This window comes from Grus americana, chromosome 2, assembly GCF_028858705.1.
Source record: "Grus americana isolate bGruAme1 chromosome 2, bGruAme1.mat, whole genome shotgun sequence".
NCBI classification, from domain to species: domain Eukaryota; kingdom Metazoa; phylum Chordata; class Aves; order Gruiformes; family Gruidae; genus Grus; species Grus americana.
The window spans coordinates 143,967,926-143,990,064 of NC_072853.1; the positions used below are offsets into that span (position 1 = coordinate 143,967,926).

The 22,139-nt window shown below is 40.5% G+C and overlaps 1 protein-coding gene across 6 annotated transcripts in view; it reads right to left on the reverse strand.

Moving 5' to 3' along the window:
* Window positions 1–3,421: 3,421 nt before the first annotated feature.
* The window catches only part of CDK14 (cyclin dependent kinase 14), a 322,044-nt gene continuing 303,326 nt past the window's right edge, over window positions 3,422–22,139 (reverse strand). For all 6 annotated transcript variants that reach the window (XM_054815554.1, XM_054815552.1, XM_054815558.1 and 3 more), the window contains one exon: window positions 3,422–7,658. The gene's annotated coding sequence lies outside the window, so the exon portion shown is untranslated. The remainder of the gene's footprint in view (window positions 7,659–22,139) is intronic.

Genomic DNA, 22,139 nt, shown 5'->3' on the forward strand with positions numbered 1-22,139 from the left:
CAGCGAAACCTTGCTTTGCCAAACAGAGCTCGCTCGCTGCTGTCTCTGGACTGACAGAAGAACAGGGTACCTCTGACCACTAATGGAGCTGCTCCCAAAATTCCTGCTGTTCCAGATTAGTCACTCTGCATGCACGAGTGCAAGCTAAACAGCCGGCAGTGAAAACAGGGATGTTGCCCAGATGTAAACAGGCATTTCTGGAAAGGACCTATTGAATGTGGGAGACCAGAAGTGCAGCTCTTCCATGATTCATGTCCCCACCAAAGAGGCAGTTGTGTTCCAAAATACCCTGCTCTGGGCTGCTTTTTGAGTGCTCAGCAGATAGATGAGCACTCGTAGCAGCCAGCAATGTATACAAAAAGGGCATGTTAGGGCTGTAGTGATTTGCATTTATTACATGTAATGGGCCAGAACAGCATGCTGGGAGAGAGGTATCTATAAAATGTTAACCACCTATATGAAAGGGGCTATTTCTATAGAGCAGTACCTCCAAGCAGAAAATCACTTCTGCTGTCTGTATTGTGTGTTGTGAAAAAAAAATTGAGATATAGAACACCTGAGACAGTCTCTGCAGAGTTTGTCTGTGTCTCCTGATGCAGCCAAGTGGCAGTTCATGTTTACAGTATTTCCCAGGAAAGCTGACATAATGGTACACGCAATTTCTCCTGCTCCATGCTGACATGATGCTGAACGTTTGGTCAACGAACAACTCTTCGCAGTCCACAACACTTTGTCATGTAATATATTGGTATCTTTTGATCTTTCTGTACAGTGAAACATGACTTGTTTTGAACATAGAAGTTACACATCTTTGTTGTGATAAACTATTCTAAAAAAGTATCTTGAATGCTCAGTCTTCACCAAACACCAAGTGAAATACTGTCTTGGGTACTTGAGCCCATGCAAAGCTTTGAAAACAGGGAACTGAATCTGTGCCTTGGTTTTTGGGGTGGGTTGTTTTTTATTTTTCCTTCTACGAAATATGGATCTTTACATCTATACAGTATATCCCCGGGCTGTGTGTACAGCTCATTTCATTAATGCATGAATATCTCTGAGCTCCTCAGGTGGAAGCTGGGGGCAAGCTATTATAATTAGCTGGATTGTAAGATGAACACCTACCCTTTTGAAACCTACACTGTAGTCCTAATTCCAGTTAAAAGGTGAGGTTGAAATGTTTCTATGATATCATAAATCTCCTTAGGCTTCAAGACTTTACAAGGGTATATAGCATTGCAGTATCTTGTTGTATAGCACGTAAAGCTGTTACATCTTTTATGTGAATCACCACAGCGGTCCTTAGAAAATTAATTTAAAAATATGTTTGATTTTAGTTTAGCTGTTCTTTCAAGGCAGTACAGCCCTAACAATCACTACCAGGCCCTTTGGGAAACAGGAGAAAAGAAAAAAAAAAAAGCATTTTTGGAATCACTTTCTCTTGCCCAACTCTGTATCAGCCAGCACAGGCAATAACGAAGGGGCTGCAGGACTGCTCTCAGCTATTATTGCGCCTGGCTCACTCTCAGCATGACTCGCTGCAGACAATATATAACACTACTCGCAAGGGGAATGAACAGTAAATACTTGGCCCTGGATTTTTTTTTTTTTAATCTCTTCAGGTTTTTTTCTCTGATTTGTATCCCTTTATCCCCATGTGCTATATAAGCTTCTCAAATCTAATGTCCATAACACCACCCCCCACTGGTAGCAGCAAGCCCTTCCACTGCTGTAGGGTTTACTTTGCAGAGGTTTACAAGGAGAGGCATTATTTAGAAACTGTATGTGTTAACCTGGTGGCACAAGGTTGCTCCAACATCTTCCCTCTGGTTTTTCTTTTCTCGGGGGAGGGGTGGCAGCTATTCTAGTTAAATGCATTTCTGGCTTTGCTGTAGCAGCCAGGCTAGTTTAGGAAGAAAACCTTGGGGCTAAATGGGCTAGGAGTGCAGCCAAGGGGGTCAGGAGACGGCTGTAAGGATTATACTACATAATTAAAAGCTCACTCTGAATATGCTTCCTGGTCCCCAAACATATAAACCTTTTTAGGTAGTAATTCTTGGTCCTCATTTGTATCTGAGAGATTTGTAGGTTAAAGTTGCCACACAGGTAGTGAGTCAGGAATACCAAACAAATCAGATACTCAGCTGAAAGCACAAATTATTCTTCTAGACTATGAAAAGGCAACACCTTCCTAAATTTGCCCTAGCCAGTGAGAATTGGGATTGAAATAGAAATAGATGAACAAGCACATTTCCTTGGTTTGGTTTTGTGCAATGCCCTCTAGGTGCAGCTGATGTCATTCTGCAGCAACTTTCTAGATTTAAAAGTGGGGATTCATATCAGAGTTTTGCAATCAGAACTGGGCGAAAACATGATTCTACCAGATAAAACCCGGGACACTGAAGACCCACAATCAAGCCAATATTGTGCTAGCTCAAAGGAAGACCATTTTATCTTCAATTACTCCTAATCAGCTGGAGCCAAGACCAGAATCCAGGTCCTCCATTATCCATATTCTAGGCTACTGGCTTCCCCATCGGCCTACCGTACAAGCACTTGCTCTCCAGCCATCCCCCATCCCACACCAAAATGATGTTAAACCCAACAGATTCCTGTAGACCCCTGCATTTGCTGAAACAGTCAAATATTCTAACCAAGTCTGTGCAAGCTGCATCGATTTACCTTTCATTGTCTAAATATAGGTCCTAGCAAGATGCTGGTACCAAAAAACGCTAGAAGCAATGGAAAGGAGTAGAAAATACTGAAGGGACATATTGATTATATTCAGTGTGAGTGAGCACTTGCCTATCTAATGCTATAATGCACAAATGAATAAACAAGTGTTGCTGTCCAAGCAGCACATACTCACTGATTGAGATAAATAACCAAGTATGAACAGGTGTAAATCACACTTCCATATCAAAGTTGTGAAAAATGGTGATTTTCCACCAGAATTATCAGGTTTTTATTTCAAGAGAAGTTGCAATAAGCCAGAGTTTATTCTCCATACAATGATATATTTAAATCAGACCTGTTTTTTTTTTCCCCCAGAAAACTGGCCCTTCTGCTACTTCAGTTAAATCCCAGTGTAGTGTAAATAGGTCCCTTGTCACACACAGAACAAAATGGAAAAAGACAACAAATAATTAACTTACTAACTAGTACCGACAGAAGTGCAAAAAACGTTGCCCTGTGTAGCTAGCGCTGCCTTGTAGTTTTTGATTAAGCTCATGTGTTTGACTGAATCAGTGCCTAATCTTTTCAACCAATTACTGTCTAGTGCCTGCCTGCTAAGTACTTTTCATTCCTTAAAAATCTGTTGTTTACAACCATTTTCTTGTTCATTTTTTGGAGAACAAAAAGTAACAGAAAGGCTTTATTCCCTGGGTTAGGTCTAGATCACGTATAGGAAGGAGAAGAGAGATTCTGCTACACTTTATTCAATATGATGTTACAAGAAAACAACAGTTACAGCTGACAAACCATTACATCTTTCATAATACAGACAAATTACAAGGTGTAACAAATAATGCGACATTTATTTTACTGTACTGCTTACTATGCTGTTCTTCTGAAGTATATATATATATTTAATTACATTAACATTGTTTTCATGTACCAGCCCTCCCCTTTTTATTTGTTAAAAAAAGAACACCTCTTTGTGCACCATACAAAAATCCACATGGAAGCTGGCAAGCAGGGATTTTGTATGCAGCACCATTGAAATGCATTTTGGGGGATGGGAATTATTAGTGCATCCTTTACTTTTAGATTTTTTGCTTATGTGAAAAATGCAAGGCAGTAACATACGGTCACTCCACCTAAATGCTGGTAGGGGAGAGTATCATTACACTCAGTAATGCAACATAATTCTGTTTATATGGGGTGTCTGCATTTTGCTCCCCAGTCTGTACAGCCTAAACGTTTTATATAACAAAGATTAGAAACCCAATAATATTCACAGATTAATATTTTGAATATGAGCATACCAGAGCATTGACTACACATTCGGTTGCGTGCACTGACACAGAGCACACAGGGGTGCACGTCACCCCCCAGCCCACAGGGAATTTATTATCCTACCTTCTTTCCCCAGGAGTCTGAAGTGCAGAACCCCTGCGCACCAAAGAGAAGGCGAGAACTCCAGTGCCTCTGTCTACTGCAGACGGAATTTTCAGTGTTGCATGTACTGACGACTTATCCTAAACCATGGTTCTGATTAAAAAAAATAGTGAGAATTAAAAGGACCCAACTGATCCGGGACACCATACAGTAACGCGATGGTGGCACTACTGGAGTGTCCTGACTGGTGCAGTGTCTGCTGGGTGTGGATTAGAGGTGATCTGAACCCAGCAGGGGAGAGGACTAAGCCATCTCCAGTTGGTTGACTTGTAAAGTCAGGTTCTGTGAACTTGAACTTGTAAGGATCTCTGTACCGTGCAGACCATCTCTGTCACCATCTTCCCTTCCCCATGCACTTAATATTAGATCTCATACAGAGTTAGAATGTGCCCGCCCACTTTTATTTGCCTACTACACCTGCTGCCCTGTGGCTGCTCTCCCCTCTTGCAGCAAGCCACATCCTCTCTGTATCATCAGGGAGGATCTACAGGGGCTCAGCCAAGCGGGAGGAAAGTGAAAGTTAGACCGCTGCCAGCTATCCACTCTCAGCGAGTCCCACAGCTTCTCAAGGACCATGCCCCAAGGACTACTGGTCACTGAAGCCCATTTTTTACTATTGACAGCATGAAATGCCACATTCCCGGCACCCGCAGCACTTCTGGAAGGCCAGGTTACTTCTTCTTGTCCCTTTGAAGATTCTGCGGGGAACCAATTTGGGAAGGATGACAGAAAAAGAGAGTAACACAACTGATCTTCACTGAAGCTGTCTCAAGAGCACTGATGGGGTTTAAACAGTCCATTCTGCAACACTGAGAAGAGCTGTGGGGAAAACCCCACTTCTGCAAGATGCTGGAGATGTGGGCTAGCTGTCAGGGGATCCTAACTGATGGGCGTCAGTCAGGCTGACCATGCAGGTAAGGGCTCTGCTGGAAGGAGGAAGAGGGAAATAAGGCTGTACTGTCAGTTCCCTGGACAAAGGAGTTTCTATTTTCTCAAAAAAACTTGACGTTTCCCAGCAGATTTGATGTTCTAGAAGAATAATTTGCAACGCTCATGCCAACGGCACCAGCTTGCCGAGATCAGGTCCCCTCAGTGCCAGGAGAACATCCCCAGGGCCCAGAGCCTCCACAGGAGAGCAAGCAAGCCCAAGTCACCACAGGCAATAGGGGTGCTCAGGAAGTAGGTGCATAAGTAAGAGATCCTGGTCACTCCTTAATTGATTGGTAGCTGAGATAACATCACTACTGCTGAAAATCAAGTCACTATTTAGGAACCTAGATATTTATGCACTTTCCTCTGGGCAACTGAGTTTGAAGATTATTGGACCAACGTTATTTCAATGGTTGCTTAAAAGCGGGAATGGGGCTGAGAAGATAATCTCACGTGCCTGTGTGTGTACACACACATATGTACCTTAAGCAAACACTGTACATGAGTCAGTATGGATAGTAATGTGCTAGGCTTGTGGGAACAGTTGGGGAATTACGTTCTGTATTAAACCTTCAGGTGTTTAGTTGAGCAGCAAAATTGCTTGCCTCCCAATTTAAGCTGCCAAGTAGATGCGTCTATGAAACTACCCTTATATTCCTAATTGAAATCTTTGTTACATTTTCAAAAATTCTTCAGATTTTTGCAGCAAGTTTTTTTTCTAAAAATAGCTAATTTTAATCATCAAACTGCACACGATTTAAGTAGCAAAGATAATGTATAAAAGACTTTTCTCTTACAAAAAAAGAAACATGAAACCCAAACAAACCACGTCTAAGGCAGTTTCAGTGTGTGATAAATTCAAAAGTTCAGTGGTCGCTTTTTCCCCCCTCATAAACACAGGGGAAAAACTAGTAAGTTCTAAATAGGATTGTGACTGAAAGTGGATTTCAGATGGCTTTTACCAGATCCTGAAACAGAGATGTCATTGGGGAAAATTGTCTTTTAATGGCTGTGCAAATATTGAGAATATTTCCACGGTTCAGCTCTTTGAAAGTGTAGACTCATATCCTAGTTCATTAAGAGGCCTTTTGTAGCTACTTGCTCATTCAAGGATTTGCCTTATTGGGTGTTTTTTTTCTTATTAAACACTGCTGGAGTTTAATAAGATGGCAGTAGCACAAATCCTTTCCCCCTCCTTTTAAACACTGGAAGCTAACCAAAGTGTTACCACACTTCTTAAAAATGTAATTCAATGCATCCAGCAAGCAAAGGATGTCAAATTTATGTGTAGAATAATATTGCCTAGCAAGCGTTTCTGTCCGAGAAGGACTGTAACTCAGCAGTGTTTTTTGCACCATATTCTGCCCTCTCTGAATGCAAAGCATTGTATGTGATCAGGGCAGTTTTATCACACCCCTGAACACAATGTTCTCCCCAACCAAAACGTAGCAGAGGCTTCCTTTTCTAAAATCACACAACTTCATTTCTTGCAAAGCTTGCATTTGAATGATTCATTCAGAAAAGCCATCTAAAGACACAGTATCTGGTAGTGCCTCCCAATCAGCTCAGAATACCTATGGAAAATAACCTGAAAGGTGCTTTGGTGTGGAACAGCCAACAGTTTGGGATAAGGAAAATTCTCTACTTTGCTTTGTATGCGGCAAAGTAACACAGCTAAATTTAATGGCTCATTCGACAAAAGTTTTTCTGTACCTTAGTATCTGCCTTGAATTAAACAGAACCGTTTCATCGTCTCTGTTTTCAAGAAAACATTCCAAAAGGTTAATAGTGTGAGGAACAACATAGAGATGTTAGCCAAGACCCATAAAAGAAAGAAATATTCTTAAAGGGAAGAAAAACATAAAGAATTCATTGTATATCTGTCAGCTGTGTACATCTCATTGTTTTTGCTTTGTCTTTCTCACAGGCCTATTTTGAAAACTGGCATGCTACATAGCCTAAGCAGAGTAACCAAATTCAGAGTACTGAAGTAAACATGCAATTATTGCCATGTTTTTAAAATGGATATGAACGGTCTGAGGAGATAATGAAAAAAGAAATAACCCAACAAAACTTCAGGAATAGTGGCAAGGTGCCGTAATTGTCAGCCGATCAGACAAGTTGGGCTTGCTCTAGTAGAAATAGTCTTCCCATTGGTTGCAAAATATGCACAACTCTCAAAGAAAACACACAGTCCTTTATGCCACCGTTGGCTTTTTTTGTACAGTCGTTACTGAAGAAGTGTGAACACCAAATGTGTTGTCTTAATGTATTTAAGACATTGCTGGTGAAAGCATAAAAATCCTTACAAAGATGCAGCGCTGCAGTGGAAAATCAAACAAAATCAAACACAAAAGGCTGAAAGAGTACATGCCATGTATCAGTAAGCAAAAGCTTAATCTTCACATAGTTCTCTGAAATCACAAGGTATCCAAATGCGTGCAAGGTTTTAAATAAATTGCAGGGAAAAACCAGGGTCTTGCCAGCTTCGATTTTCTTTTGAATGAAATCCACTATAGAGAAAGAAAGGAAACGGGCCGTGGTTCCTTCCTGGTGTCAGCCTCCTCATTAGGTTTTTGTTTCCCTCCTCCAAACTGGTAAATTTAATCCTGTAAGGAAACAATATAAATTATAATAAGCCTCACGAATTGCATTTTTAAATGATTTTTTACTTGCTAAAAATTAGGTTAGTCCAAAGCCAGTTATGAAGACACCAGCTCAGAGCAGAGGACGGACTTCCAAAGCACTTTCAGAGCTGGTATCTCAAGAAAATGAACTTAAACCACCGATGTTTTCAGGGTGGTTGCCTAAGTGAGATATATTAATCCATATTCATGTATCTCTGCCCCAAGTGCTAATCTTCAGTGGTGCCATCAGCACTCACATTCCCCACGGAAATTACAGACAGCCATAAATAGACAGTTTGCTCTGCTAAAGGTGCTCACACCCCACGAATGCAAAGGAAGGTTGCTAAATGCTGGCACAGCTCCAGGAGTTTACAAGCTCTTTTTGCCCCTTCCTCACGGAGTCCCTAGTGATCACCTTCACAGCAATGCTTGCAACTCATTTATGAAAAAGTCTCCTCAGGTTTGTTTCCCAAGAGTTATTTGAGGTACCTTGGGGCACACCACGAACATTTCTGCAAACACAGCCAGGTTATGGAGCTCCTTGGCATGCTGCGTTTAAACATAATCACCTTTATTTGGGTGTTTTTCTATTAATAGGCAGATAACTAAACCCTCTCCTTTCACATACCAGAAATAATCACTGTATCAGTAACTTCGCTTACATTGTCTTTCACTCAGCCAATGATTCCTGTTTGCATAGGCTCAAAGCAGTGATTGGAATTGCAGGAAGGTACCATGATGTTTTTGAGATTTACACAAAGCAGGAGGAGGCAGGCTGAGAATGTGGGAAGCATTACTTTAAAACAAAGCATCCAACAACTGCAAGAAGAGCCAGGTGAAGGCTGAACGAAGGCTAGATGGACTGGAGCCACTGGGAGGATTTTATAATTAACATATTTAACTCTTAATAAATGTCCAAGTAGAATTCTATGCCAAGTAATAAAGTGAGACTTCTTGAGAAATTCTGAGGTTTTCTAAAGTTAAAAATATATTTGTTTTACCAGGTTTTTCAAGACCAAGGATCGTAACTAGAGACCTGCTACATTTTGAAAATGTGGTTGCAGGAAGACAGCCGGGTATGGAGGAATTTTAGCACTTAAGAATGTTGAAAAATTCATTGAGCATGGAACTGGTTTGAATTAGCATGTCCTAAACCTATTTAAATCAAACTGGATGCAGGTGCCAGTGAATCTTGTCTAGCCCTCATTTCAAAAGCAAGAGAAAAACAAGGCATCAGTTTTGAACTGCAGTTTCAAGCACAAAATTTTAATTGTGCCTTTCATCAACACAGCCTAATCTGTACACAACATCTAACTTTCATAATTTCCAGAGTTCCTGTTGTGGTTCTTGAGAGCTCTTCTTCTGCCCTTTAAGCACTAAAATACCTGAATTGGATTAACAAAGGCCTATTCTTAATGATGCGTGGCAGCATCTTGGGCCCTCTTGGACCTCGGTCTACCACCTCTTGAATCCTGCTTGGGTTGTTTCCTAAATGCCTCTGGAGTTTGTGTGGAATGTCTGTTCCACATGAAAGTCCCACTTTCCCCAGGGTCCAGGAGCTTGGCTGAAGTGCCAATAAATCTTGTTTCAAGGAATACATTAGAGTTGATCCATTTAATTTACCCTTCATAAGCTTAAAATGAAAAGCAGTGTTTGGAACATGCAGAGATTCACAACTGCTCTGTGGTGAAGCACTGTTGACAATATTCCCCCAATTCCACACTTGCTTTCCTTCAAAAGCACTTTTTAGAGATGATCTTTTTAGACCCCCTCCTTACAAAGAAGCAACTAAACTCCCAAAGCTCCTTCCACCACTGAGCGCACATTTCCCGCCCCCACCACCGCCACTACAGCTGTGGAAGGTGGGCTTGCAGTTTGGAAGCCATATCTGCACAGATCCAGAACAGCTGGGCTGGTTTCAGGCTAAGCCCCAGTTGCTGGAGTTCCAGAGGCTGGAACCTGGCTATGTCCCTGGCATAAGCAGCAGGGACACCTAGGACAGGTAACAAAATGATGTGGGTAGAAAAGCCTCTGGATGGAGGCTTTTCCAGGAGTTACCAAATTGCTCAGATTTGAGAATAGCTGCAATTACATGAATCACACAGCACTTTTCCTTTCTATCAGTGGACCTCAGGGCAATTTCTAAAGGAGGTGAGAATCACACTTCTCCCAGGGTTGTGCTACCATTTCCCAGTGACAGTACTACATTTTCTGGCTTCAAGTTTGGCTCTGCAGGCAAAGTTGATGATATGTTCTCTAGGGCAGGGCCTGAGCCTGTGAAATGGGGAACACCTTCATGAGAAGCTTAGCACTGCCAGAATCAAGCCCTAGAACATTAAAAGCTTCCTTAGAAACCATCGAGCTGACAGCTGCTACCATTTAACACAGAGGAAAAAAACCTTTGCATACTGGCAACTGCCGCTAGCACCAACACAGACCAAGGGCAGAACGCAGAGGATTAAGAAAGGGTAGCATGGGTGATTGTAAAGTTTTTTGTTGAACCCCACTTGTTTTCCTGCTCTGGCTCAGTATAAGGCATTTGACAGTTTTATGATCACAACTCCACCAGTTCCAGCTTTGCTATGCCAGTGCTGCAACTGCAGTAACTGGTTTCCTGTGAAGCCGAGAACCTGTGTAACGGTATAGCGGGCAATGCCACCTCCCACCTTCTGCATAGGCTCAAGATTTAGACTAGATCAAACAGTCAACTCACTGGAAAAGAATATGACTTGATGCCACATTTCCCCAATGGTTCTAGCTGGGGAAAGCTAGAAGACATAGTGCAACTGGAACCAAAGAACGGCTGGTGGTCACGGTCTCTCTGAAGACATGTTGAAATGCACCCACCACCTGCCCAGTTCAGGAAGGCGGCCTGCGTGTCAGACACACCAGCATCCTAACACCAGGCTGTTCTGAAGCTGAACTCTTGGCTTTGGCTGCCGAGACAATTCGCCTGTGTATAAAATCCTTACATGATCTTTGCCACAGCAAACAAGTGGTGGTTAGGAATATATACACTGGGAAAATATAACGTTTGTATCTGAATCCCTAATTCATGGAATGTTTATTGTTGATTCAAAGCGGAGTCAACAGATGAAATCCCTTGGCCTCAGAGTGCCCTCGTGGAGTGCCAGCCTTCTCCTGGGCAGTGGGGAACAGAGGAAGAAACCAAACATGGATATGCCACTTCTCAGAGGAGCACTGTAATCCCTGTGCTGCGGGACAGGAGACCTCCTTCTCTTCACTTTTTTGTTTAAGATGAGACTCATCAAATAGACACCTCCCCTAAACTGGAGGAAGAGAAGGGTGTCTCTTTGTCCACAGCAGAAAATCCTCAATAAAACAAACACAAAATTTTAGACTAGTGTGAACCAATCTTTTTATTAAAAAAAAGTTGTTTCTTCAGTGGGGCTCTTGAACTGAAACATCAGTTGTTCACACAACCAAGACCTGAGGCAGGGCCCTCCACACAGTGCTGCCGTTCAGTTCCCAGATGGCTTAGTATTCCACGTTTGCATTTTAAAAGATATATTTTAGAAATATCCTTGCTTAGAATTGAATATATTTTCCTGATCATACAAATCAAAGTTTTGCCTGGTGACTTGGCAGATTGTGTTTATGGCCTCTGGTCACAGCTTTGCTTATAAAAGCGTAAATTGTTAAATGGAATATTTACAACTTGTGATTTCCCAAGAGCAAAACAGGGTTCTTTCAGATCTCCTTAAAAAACCCCCAACAAAACCAACAACAACAAAACATGAAATACATTTCAGACTGCCTTAAAAATGAACTTGTACTGTTTCACCACAGGTCCAGGTACTTTTGGTTTTCATGACATCTCTACTAACCCTGATAAAAGATTACAAGCAAGTTAAAGGATGTGCTTGAAATATCAAGACTCCTAAATCAAGTAACTCAATTGTATGTTTGTTATCTAGAGAAATCATCTGCTGCATACAGCCTGTTTGTCCCAGATCCCGAATGGGATAAAATAAGGTGTTAAGCCATCTTAAAAATGGCAGACGCCAACTTCAGAATGCAGTAGCTGTTGATGTACAGTGGTTTTAGGAAGGGTTACTGAAGCTTGTAATTTAAATGTTAATCATGCTCTCAAGACAAGAGGCAGGGGAGAGTGACTAAATCCCAAATATTTTTATTTATTTTAATTAGTAAAAGAATGTCCTTTCCTGTAAAAATGCAAATCACCAATTCACTACATGCTCCTTTTGGCAGCATCAGCATCCTTCTCCAGGTGCTTTTAGTTTTTGCATATATTATCAGATAGGGTGGAGCTGTGCTCCCACAGAGTCCTTAGCATGCAAAGCACACTCAGAGTGCAGGTCTATTTATGTTGCAGCTGATTTAGCATTATTATAAGAGTACTCATTCTACAATGCCAGACTTAAAATAAAAATGTGAGCTGACAACTGGAGATGATACTGTATTCTGTACGAGCTGAAACGTGGGGGTATTTAAGATCATCAACAATATATTCTTTCTGCTTCTCCCTCCACCACACACCACAGATACCACTCATCTCAAAAAAAGCGCATACTATTAACAGGTGATTTTTCTCCACACCTTTTATTCCTATCTTTGTTAGAGAAGTCATTTTAAAAAGCCAACCAAACACTATCAATACTATTTGCACTCAGATAATATCTACATGCAACTCGTTGCTATAAATATTAATTAATTGGATCACCAATACCCATAATGCAACTTTATTTTGACCTACATGCCCTATGAACTAGATATTTTTTGGATTCAATTTTCTTAAAACCAACTGTCAGCATCATATGATGGAAGAGATGAAAAATGAAAATGAGCGTTCCCACTGTGCAGGTGAGTGACCTGTGGGAGACAGCTCTGCCTGCTAGGATTTTTACACGTACCATCAGACACAGACCAATTGATTAGATCATCTTATACCCGCCACCAACTAGGCTCAAGAGACTAATTAGAGAGAGTACTGCCTGCGCAGGCACCCCATTGACACCTAATTTGCTCAGCCAAAGCCTTTGGGGAGAATGTATTATCTCTGCAGCTGCACTTCATGCATTTCTGATTTGAGGCATAAGCAAGGAGTACTTCTTCACTCTTTTGAGCAAACTGAGTATATAAGCCCTTAAGTGCTAAATACAAGCAGACAAATTAAATCTGGCGAGCCTCCCATAAATTCTTTTTCCCTTCAAACATATATATACACACACACATATATACATGAATACACATCTTATTTTATATCTCTGTCTATAATGTGTGTGCACAAATGCAAACATACGAATAGTGTGTATGTGTGAGTCTGTGTGTGGAAAGCATGGGTACATAAACACATTTCTATAAACTTGCTTTAAAATATAGCATTGTCCCACTGTATGGAGTACTCTCTTTCGCAGGGAAGTTTTACTTCTGTAAGATTTAAAAGAAAGGCAATTGTTCCAATATATAAAAAAGAAATGATCTGCAGTATTGTTAGCTCAGGCTCTGAATTACCCCACGGACAAGGCTCAGTGGACTGCTGCCTATAGAGTTGCTCTGCGTATCTTCGGAGGTGTTAGTTCAAAGATTATTTCGGTATACAGCCTAGCTTTGTTGAAGGCTTCTCTTCAACCGACTATACCTCATTTGTGGTTTCCCGAGGAATACTGTTCACCAAGGCTAAATATAAGATTACTAAAATTGCTTTCTGCTGGGCTTTGGTTTTATCTAGTTATCCATACCCCAAAATACACAGGAGAGGCAAGACTTAAGGCTGTCATTAAAAATTTATTTGGAAAAAAAAAAATTGACACTAGAAAAACTATGATTTTTTTACAAACTGAGAAGGGCTTGAAGAAAATGTTTTCTGCTATAGGTTCATATGTGATTCCTGAACTCAAATACCTTGTAATAAACAGGCAAATGGTGGATTTGCATCACTTCTAAAATAGCGGTCAGTTTACAGTGTCAAGTCAGGATCCTGCACCGTCGTAACTAAAGAATTAAAGAAGCCTTAGCTAAATACATCAGATGTGGCCAAAACCTCAGAGGTAACCTCCTTGGCCAAGTACACTATGAAAGTGACTTCCAATCTTCTTCTTAGGATGGGCCATAACTTAATAGAGAGAGAACATCCTCACTGTCCTCCCCTCACACAGGCAACATCTTTTCCAATTCACTTTACATTTCTTTAGCAATATTTAATTTCATTTAAGTTTTAAATGACACATTTGGATTATCTTTGCAACTGTTGGCTGCATCTTTCGCAGATGCAGTACTGTATGGGATGCTCATACATTAGAATAGTAACTGCTATGAGTCATTAGAAGGTAACCACATTTGACAAATAAGTAACCAAGCATTTACTGATGAATTTTTCCTGCTCTTTTCTGCTGTGTTTTAGTTACCGCATTGCTATTCTTATGCACACTGATCTTCCAGACTATCTTCAGGGATGAATATTACTGTATATTCTTCTCCGCAGTGCTAACCTATGAATCATAATACAGATTATATATAGCCATGTTCCTGTTTTCAGAATTCCTTTTCCCACAAAGAATGTTTCACGGATGGACTTTGCCTCTGAGCAGAGCATCGCAACTCCAAATAAAGGGATTTGTGTATGGGAAGTGCCTGAAGTTTCAGGGCAGTGCGAGGGGATGACACTGAAAGAAGTAAGTGCTAGACAAGGACTGTAAACTAGTCAGAAAATAAAAAGTTAGAATAGTAACACAATTATAAACAAAACTATTTTATGAGTATATGTACAGCAAATAAGTGACATAACCTTATTAAAGGTGAGAGGTCTGTGGCACTGCGGATATGGGGCTGGAAAGTAGAAATGAAGATTTTGGCTTTCCTGCTGAATGTGACCATAGGCAAGTCACTTTATCCCCCTGTAACCTCTGTTTTGTAACAGGGGCTCTGTTTTATATCCCAGCCTCTGGGTTCAGAGTGTCTCCCAAAATGAGTGACCAGTTTTAGCTGGGGCCACCAATAGTTCACATTACAGAAATACAGCTAAATTTAACAAAAACGCACTATTAGAACAGCTGCAAACTTTGGAGGTTGTTGAAATCCTTACCTGGACTGTGAGTTTTCTAAATTGTACCTTTATGTACAATAAGTGTCCAAAATGAAAGCCCTACATCACCTAGGACTTTGTGAATGCGCATCCAACAGTCTAGTGTGGGAGGCTGATTCTGAAGAGCAAAAAACTTACCTGTAAATTGTACACCAGTGCTAAGTAGTATACATGCATGTCAATAACTGCAAACTAACCATGCGGACTCTGCACACAGGTCTCTTCAAAATATTATAATGAATTCCTTCATAGTATGTCTTGCTAGGAAAAAAAGGAGTACAAGTCCTGATCCTCACTGTAAAATGTTTTATTTACAATATTCACTTCCAGTGATATTTGCTAACATGATTGGTTTCACCGTTGATTTATAGGTACACCTTTAACTTTTGAGTGGCTGTGGTAACTTCCAAATTAGTTTTCTCCGAGTCTTTCAGCAAAAAATTCTTTCCTACGCTGGCTGCCCACAGCTGAAGTTTTTTCTTTGAGTCGAGAACAAAGTCCACAAAGCCTTTTACAATTACCATTTGAATAAGGCTTCACATGAAAAATGGCCAGGACTGAATCTACTACATGTCTTCTAGTTTTTGAGAATAAAGCACAGCCCTCTGTGAGTGAGCTCTGGGAAAACTAATACTTCAGACGGAGATACTACAAAAATAGCGGTGTTATTGAGCTCAATATAGTTTGCAAGCAAAGCCTTAGAAACCTTATTAAAAACAAAAAAAGCAAGCTGAGGATTTTGGTACACATCAAGACCAGAAAAATATTAGTGCTACTTGTTTGCAAGAACATACTTCTCAAACCTGACAAACAGCAAATCCTTACAACTTCTTATACCCTCCTGTTTGTTTTTCCTTTTCCAAAGGCTTCAGGATTCAGTATGTTATTTATATTTTTAATGGCTTAAAGATTTATCTCCTCTGAAATTGAATCCCTATAAAGGTGTAATTTTTCACTTGTGATTCTATCAGTAGAAAACCTGAAGGATGTAACTCAAAGATTTTCAAGTTTCCAATACGCAAGAAACCCAAACAAGCCCCCTCTCCTTTTTTTTTTTTTTCCTGATTAATATGATGTGTCTAAATTGCTATGTTTCTCATCCTGAAAACTTGAAAAAAGGCCTGCCAAAGAGGAACTGACTGAACGTGAACTGGAGAAATGCTGCCTTCCTGGATCTATAATGAGAGAACCAAAACCTACAGTTTTTGCCAGTGTTTGACACAATGGGATCCTTATCTCAGCTGTAGCACCAGCTCTCTACTCTCAGATAAGTAAATGCTATGCCTGAACCAAATTTGTAGATAGCTTAATTAAAACATCTGAAAGGAAAAAAAAAAAAAAGCCTATCAGTTCTGGTTGCATATAACAGAACTCAGAAAAGGAAGTACCTGTGGGAAGATGATACACAGCCATTAATGCTCTGGTTAACAGGTTTGTTACTGGTTTGAACCTCTCTGGAGAAAAGGAGCACCACGAAGAGCTGCTGAGAGATTTCCTCATTGCACTCTCTTGCTAAACCAAACAGCCCAGGGACTGGAGATTCAACTACAAGCAACTGGGTGCAGGTTTGCTGAGCTGCGGTACCTTTGCCCCATGTCTCATCTTTGTGGCAGGGCCAGCTTCAGAAATTCCCACTGCCCACGAACCTCACTGCTTATTCCTGCCCTGCAACTTCTGCCCTTCTCACTTGCTCTGATAAATCTGTCTGTGGGACTCCCTGCACACTGGATCACGAAAACTATCAGAAGTGGGATTATTTTTAACGTAGATCTTTTCAGTCATCCAGTTTATACCAAACTTATAAATAGATGCATCGCACAACTAACAGGGTTGGAAACTGGTGAGGGAGCAAGAAGGAACTGCCTGGATAAAACTAGGCAGAAACTTATCACGCTGTTTTTGTGTGCAAAGACAAAATCATGGAATTACATCCTTATTTTTCAGCAGCAGCAGTTCCCCAGTGCATTACTCATAACAAAGCTTCACTTTCTAAAGTCTGAAGCCACCTCCCAACTCACAAATAGCTAATTATTTTCAGGTATCCGGAAACACAGTGAAATCTGTCTTAGCTGGCCACTTAGGGGAGCAGACAGAAGTTGTCGCATAATGACCTACTAATTAATAAGGAAGAAAACCATACTCAAAAGATCTGGGAATACCCGTAAGATTGCCTAATAAGGATAATCTCCTGTACATGTTTCAAGGGAGCAGCAAACGAGATGGCTGAGAGCCCATGCCTCTAACTGAAAGTTCCTTGAATATTTTTGGTTGGTTTTCATTTTTTTTTTTAGCAATAAAAATATGTTGGCCTGCCAACATATCAAGGAGATGTTTAACACTTTGTGAAGCTTCCAGTCATATTTAACCAGAGTTCAGAGACTTCAGAAGGGATAGAAAAGCATCAGATTCTTTATAGGTCCGTATCTAGCTTTGAATGAAGAATACAACCCTAGAGTTCAGGGATCAACTATGCCCAAATACCATGAATGAAACTCATTGACTGCCAGTCTCCAGACTGATGGTCACTGTTATTGAACAGTGCTATTTATCAACTTGAACCTAACCATATTTCTTCTGTCTGAAGCACAACAGCTGACCAACTCAAAAGCCAAATGAGATAACAAGCTTGGCCATCTCCCTCCTCTCCCCCCCATCTAACATAACAAGTAGTAAATAACTTCAGGTAACTTACTTGGGAATTTATTCCTGTTTTTCCCTGTCATGGATTTTATCCCCAAAGCAAAGTCTGCTGGAGAAAATGACATATGATAGACTAAACGCCTGCCAGATGACTCATTAGCATTCACCTCCTCCCGAAAATTAAGCACTGCCTCATGCAAAGACTGAAGTACTCCCAGGTACTTAACAGCAGGGCATTTTGTATGTATGTGGTTGTTAATATTAGCCAAGTTACTTCTTGAAAGATAAGTGCTCTTGGAACAAATTTAATGCTTCTACTGTAATCAGTGCAAAGCAGCTATGGGATAATCTTGAGACGGGTGTGGACCATTTTGCTCTTTGGTTTATAGAAACAAAGGTTCCTTGGAATTTAAAGACACCTCTGCAAGGGATCACAACACTATAAGCTATCTTAGTCCCCACAGACAAACACTAAGAAAACAAAGTGTGAATGTTTATCATTATCAAACTCATTGTAGTAGCCTGACAGTACCTACAAGCAGCTTGGAATTAAGATATGCTTGTTAGTTCTTCTTTGTAGAAGACAGAATGAACGTTCAGATGGAGAAGAACGAAGAAAGAGGGGTGGGTAATCTAAGAAAAAAATAATCCATTTCTCACCTGCATTTTTATTTTTATTAGTGTTTTTCCTAGAGAGTTCTTTTCAAACCAGCAAGGAATTCTTAATTAATCTGGGATGTGGAGTTACGAATGCCTTTGCTTTAGCCTGACAGAACAGACATCATTGCAGTTGTGTTCTGTACAGCAAAGATCCTTCTAGCTAAGCACCATCTGGTTAAACATTCTATTTGCTGCTGTGGCTTTCCAGAGACTGAGCATCACACCAAAGCGGTCATGTCAATTAAAATACATTTTTCAGGACAGCACTGCAACTCTTAAACCCACATAAAATTAGACAGAAAGCAGACCTCACATGCTGAATCAGATGGATCTTTCCCACAATTATAGTACGTTAAATTAATGGCAAGTTTAAGTAATAGACATATTTAAATTTTAGATATATTTCCAAATACCATTATGTCCAAAGCTCTTAGGCTATGTGTCCGCCCACACCATGAATGCCATACAATGGTACTGACAGAGAGACTGGGAAGTCTTTGGAGTTGACCTTTTCAAGCCTGAATTGTTTCCCATCCCAACAGCAGTTCTTAAGACTAGAATGGGGCAGGGGAGAAAAAAATCCCAGTTTAGGAAATGCAATGGTGTCTGTATGGGATATGGCTTGCCTCCGTGCTCATTCCCTATAGGCTCTGCTGGTCCTTACGGTATACTGCTATGCAGTCCTTTTACCTATACAGCTCCCACTTGGGATTCTTGCTGAAAATCTATGACATTAGAAATAGTTACTGGCAGCTTCAGGACAGCTGCTTTTTTCCCTGCCAGTTCCATTTTTACATACAAAACCATATGGAGCACTGAAACAGAAATATTTCCCCAGTGCGGTCTCTGTGGCATTAAATGGAAAAAATGTTCCAGAATTGGCACCTCTACAGAGCATCACTACAGCAATGAGGACATCCTATCTAGTATATAAAGAGATCACAAAGCAGCTCAGTGATTTAATTTCTCAGAGTTCCCACTCTGGCTGCGGTAAGAACCTTTTCCACATGTATGACTAAGACGTTCAAATATAACGCATGGTTTGGGAAATCCAACACGAGGTACTTCTCATAGACACAACTTTTAGAAACTATGCGGCATCCACACCCTTTGAAAATCAGGCTTCCTCAGGATATTACAGAGGCTTCCCCCCCTCCTCCTAATTGTTTTTTGAAAGACTTATATGCTTTTAAAAAGCAGTCTCACACACTTGAGAGGCTTCATACATGTGGCAGAAATAGTAGACGTCAAATCAGGTGCAACATACCGTGCATTTTGTGGTATGCAAAGACAGGGATCATGGTAAGATGGAGTACTAAAGGCTTTTCTTTCAGTGCCACAAGCATCAGTTTTCTTGTAACTGCAAGAAATACTTAATCTTTTTTTTGAAGCTCCATTATAAATGTAAGGTTTTGCATAGCTCATTTAAATAGTTTAAATGACACAAGGTTAAGAACAGGAAAGCCTTTCACCAAAGGTGGTTAGTCCTTTTCAAAGATTTAATATTATTTGAAGCTTACTTTCACTGCATTCTTTTACCTTGGCTGCTTCCCAAGTGGGCATAAGTTAATTAAATAGGATTTTGACCCTTTAACCTTCCCTATAAACTGCATCTTTACCTAACTCTATTTAAATAAATCAGATAAAAACCCAATCATGTAGCAGAATATGTATTTTTACAGCCGCGGAAAAAACAAACATGTCTATTAAGCCTATTTGTAAGTACTTAGTAGTCAAAGCCACAGCCAAGACTTGTGGATGATTTTAATTAAAATAAATCTGGGTGGGCACATAAATTCATTTACGATGGCTTTTCTCAAACGGAAACTTCTCTAGCATTACTGAACAGCACTGCAGTACAGAAAGTCCTCGTTTGTTCGTGGCAACTGAAGTTCAATCCACCTGATTAGCTTGTATTCGATTTATGAGTCATGTAAAGTGTAGCTAGTCTCTATGACAAATATCAAAGATATGAGGCTGAAAACTGCTACAGGGAAGTAGAGAAAGAAAGAGCAGAACAGATGGGCAGATAATAACAATACAGAACAATACCCAGCATTTCTATAACAGACATGCTCTGGGTCTAATTATCAAAAGAAGGTGAAATAGATGCACCAGGACACCACGTTGCTCTCTACAAACAGATAGTGTGACTTTCTGTATAACATTAGCCCTTTTCCCCTCAAAATACAGGCTTTTGAATATAGACACCGCCTATTATCTCAGATTATTAGATCCTCCCAAAAAACGACAGCGCCTTTTAATATCATCCAGAAACAAAATATAGTTTAGGTATGAAGGATGATAACAGTTATGTATGAAGAAATGAGTAACTAGCTCACTTATGAAGAATGAACAAAGAATTAAGCTGCCTCTTTGTGCCTAAGTGATGTGCTCAGGTCTCCGCGTAGGCAGTGACAGACGCTGCCACCAGAGCCCGAGCACTGACCACATCTCTCACCCCCAGCAGGGACTTCACAAATTAAATTCATCACAGAATGAAATCCTTCCAGAATGTAGGCCTTTGGTTTGATATATTAATAGTGATGCTATCTAATCACATTACTGGTTCATTATGTTCTGATTTTGCAACCATTTTGTGATAAATACACGCGTATTCAAGAGCGTTAGATTTTGATCATTCACTGGGACATAGTTGCCTATTTCCTGACACTTCTCTCAACCCATCACCGCTGAACTAAGAGCAGGAAGATGAGAACAACAGTCATGTTGTGCATAAGAAGCCCCCGTGGCAGTGTGAGCAGAGAGGTAGGGCACAGGTGGGGAGGCAGACCCACGCACTGACTCCTGCCTTCAGAGGTGCAACTGATCTCCTCATTACAAGTGCTTGGCATTTTTTAATGGCATCGTGCATCATGTTTGGTCCACCTTTGTCAAACTAGGTTAGACCAGGGTTGTTACCACGTGCAAGCTGTGATCACAAAGACTAATAGGAATAAACTCTTTCATTTTTCACATTGCATGGAAGTGGATCACATCCTCTTGCCAGTGAGGTTTCTCTGCGCCCCCTTCGCTATCCCCAAAACAAAGGTTTCTAAAGTAAGGTCTAGCAGTAGAACGTGCCCAAAGTAAAAAAAACAAGGTGATCAAAAAAGGCACTGGACATTCTGGAAATTATAATAAATAGTTTAAAGGCATGTCAACAGCCTGTAACTCTCCCTCCTCAGAACATTTTTATCCCTACAAGTAATAACCAACAATAATGGTACTGTAAATGCAGAGATACATACTCTGTGCTTTGAAAGGGCTTTGCATAGAGTTATTTTAATTATTTTCCTTATATAGTAAGTGGAGGATGAAAAAGAGATTTCTGAAATGAGAAATGTTATTGTTAACTCACTAATCACACCTGAGGGACTTAGGGGCAGTCTGGTTTCTCGAATATCTTTGAGCTTATTTTACAGAATTGACTAAGTTGGTGGTATCCCCGTCACATGGATTTCAATGCAAGGCACCAAAACTTCCTTTATGCAGAAGTACAATAGCCAATACTGGCCACTGAAATCATATCCTGGAAAATTTTAGAACACTAATATTTGAAACAGGGGATTTTTATTAATTTAAAGAAGTTAATTTTTCATTTGTAAATGCCTATTTATGAGGTGATTGAGTTTAGAGTTGACGTATAACATATACACTCAATTATTTATTTTTCAAATATAAAATACATATCCCTGCTGTCTTGAGAAACTACTGACCCTTAAGAGTCAAAGCAAGGGCTTGATTTCTCTCCTTTGATTCTGCGGGCCTCACTAACGAGGATGTTATGAGCTTCCCTATTTTGCTTTTTGACGTTCAACACGCTTATGGCTTGGGACCAAAGGAATAGCTGGGGGCAAACAGGGTATCAACATGTAGGAAGAGGTGCCAAGGGGACCTCAGGGAAAAAGCCAAGCCAAACCAACGGTCCAGGAGCCCAGCGTGGCAGAGCAGACCAGGAGGGCTGTCTGCAGCTGAAGCCAGGCAACCACACAGCTACAAACTACGAGGTTTCACAGCAGAAGCTGCTATAATATGGAAATAGATTCTTACCCTCCAGGCCCATATGTCATCACACCAAGCTAAGCTGAAGCTGC